This window comes from Triturus cristatus, chromosome 12 (genome assembly GCF_964204655.1).
Source record: "Triturus cristatus chromosome 12, aTriCri1.1, whole genome shotgun sequence".
NCBI lineage: Eukaryota > Metazoa > Chordata > Amphibia > Caudata > Salamandridae > Triturus > Triturus cristatus.
Genome location: NC_140595.1, coordinates 625525216 through 625527442, shown reverse-complemented (window position 1 = coordinate 625527442; position 2227 = coordinate 625525216). Strand labels below are relative to the sequence as shown.

General features: G+C 38.0%; 1 long non-coding RNA gene across 2 annotated transcripts; it reads right to left on the bottom strand.

Annotated features, from left to right (window-relative positions):
* Positions 1–674: 674 nt before the first annotated feature.
* On the bottom strand, positions 675–1846 carry LOC146776435 (uncharacterized). 2 transcript variants are annotated; one of them, XR_014972190.1, is made up of 4 exons: positions 1600–1846; positions 1380–1467; positions 1228–1295; positions 675–1119 (listed from the first exon to the last, which is right to left on the bottom strand). It is a non-coding gene; the product is annotated as an uncharacterized LOC146776435 (long non-coding RNA). The 2 variants fall into 2 exon arrangements; XR_014972191.1 differs by lacking the exon at positions 1380–1467.
* Positions 1847–2227: the final 381 nt, after the last annotated feature.

Genomic DNA, 2227 nt, shown 5'->3' with positions numbered 1-2227 from the left:
ATTTACTCATATGTCCCTAGTAAAGTGGCATTATATGTACCCAGGGCCTGTAAATAAAATAGTTCTAGTGGGCCTGCAGCACTGATTGTACCACTCACTTACGTAGTCTTGTAAGCATGTCTCAGGCCAGCCATTGCTGAGGCTTTGTGTGCAGTTTAAACTGACATTTCGACCTGCCAAAAGAAACCTTTTGCGAGGTCCACTCCAAACCTTCCTTTTTAATACATATGTCACCCCTAGGGTATCCCCTGGACAGCTCATGGGCAGGGTGAAACATATTTAAAAACTATAACATGTACCTTTAAGTTCTACATTGCTTGGTAGTAAAAATCTCTCAAATTCATTTGTCACTACTGCAAGGCCTATCTCTCCCATTGGAAAACATTGGAGTCACCTTATTACATTTTATAATTGAAATTTCCAAATAGAAGAGATAATCAGTTCAAGTTTGGTGTCTCTGGAATCACAATTTAAAATCCTAATTTATGGTGAAATCAGATTTTAAATTGCCATTCTGAAAATGCCACTTTTAGAAAGTTACAACGAAAAGGGGTTGGGCCTAAAAGACCGACACCAGGTAGGGCCGTATAACGTATTGCAAAAAAGGGGGGAAACCTGGTTGTTGTAAATCCTTTAGCTACCTATTTACAGCAAGACCAAATGATCAACTTTTTAATTTAATCTAGTTATTTATTGAACCAGTTTCTTAGACAAATGTATAAATGTATGTAAATTCTTAAATGCATAGATGGAAATAAACAACTTTTCATTTCAGAAACACATACTGTGATTAAACAAACATTAGAAGAACATTCAGACAATTATAGATATATAAGAATATACGAAAACAAAACGTGAATACATCAATACACCAATGTATATTCAACAACTGACAAGACCCTTCTTATGTATCATTCAAAGTGAAGGGAATGTCACACACTGGGACAAAATTGTGTAAAACAGTGGAAATTATAAATTCTAAACCTTAGCCAACTGTACATAAGCTCTACAGAAGTTACAAATCCTCACTGTACAATGCTCTATGCCAATGCGTTTCAAGTCCCGGTGAAACTCCAGGGGCTCTCATCAGGGCTTCTGAATTATGTCTACTGATGTCATCTATAACAACAATAAACAAGAAAATAAATTTATGTCACTACTTTTTTTACAAAAGAGGAAAAAACGCTCCGTCCCTCCTAGCTGGAAAATCAATGGGCATGAATTTACCTGATGGAACCGATTTCATCCATCAGGACAAGTTCTTATTAAATGGTTTTCATGGGTCCTATGTAGTCCTGTTGAAGAAAAATTCTATTGTCAATTTGTATGTATGTATACTGCAAATGCACAATTAAGCATGAGGAGCATACTCTGCCTACCTTCACTGACGAACACAGCCTGCTTCTCTTTCTTTCAATGCAGTTGTTGAAAACAACAATATATCTACCCGGTTCCATACACAAAAATCTAAACACGTGGGAAGAGTGGGGCAACAATGTGTCACTCTAGTTTTCAGCCGAAGCTCATGTTCACTATGCTTTCACGCTTGCTTCCCAAAAAGAGTTTAAGCGTTAGACTGTTTCAAATTAAAAAGCGTACCTTCTCCGGTTTTTCTCAACTTCGAACTGTTGCGCCTTGAGATTCTGAACTCGAAGTTGTTTCCGCAATTCTAAAACGGGACACGGACGTATTAGTCATGTGGCTTCTCTAACTATCAAAATCTATCGAATTGAACAGGAACCTAAAAGCCTAGTTACATGCAGTTAGACTTTGCGTCTTCAAACCATTCTGCCTCTTACTTTCCCGGCACGCCAACAGACATTAGCAGCTGCCTAGGCAAGTTCCTTTGGAGCCATTTTCACTATTTTGTGTGCACGGATTCATGGGTATTGTAGTTCATTGGATTTCACCAATGAAAGTGGTCGTCCATCTACAATTTACAAAAAATCTTCCAGTGCATTATGGGTCTGGAAGTTCTGAGTCCGAACTAGATTAAAAATTGGGCAAGATTACAAGCACAAAGGTTGTGTGATCAATCCCTCCCATTTCTCTCATGGAGACAACACTCCACCGCTTAATCTTTAGAGTTCACCAAGCTTATTTCATGTTTTGGAAAGTTCAGTCATTTTGTTCAACCCAGTCGAGGCGCTATTACATTTTAAAATTAAATAAGCCTCCTTACGCAGCAATGCTGAATCAATATCAATCATGCGCTTTGTGGTGTTCA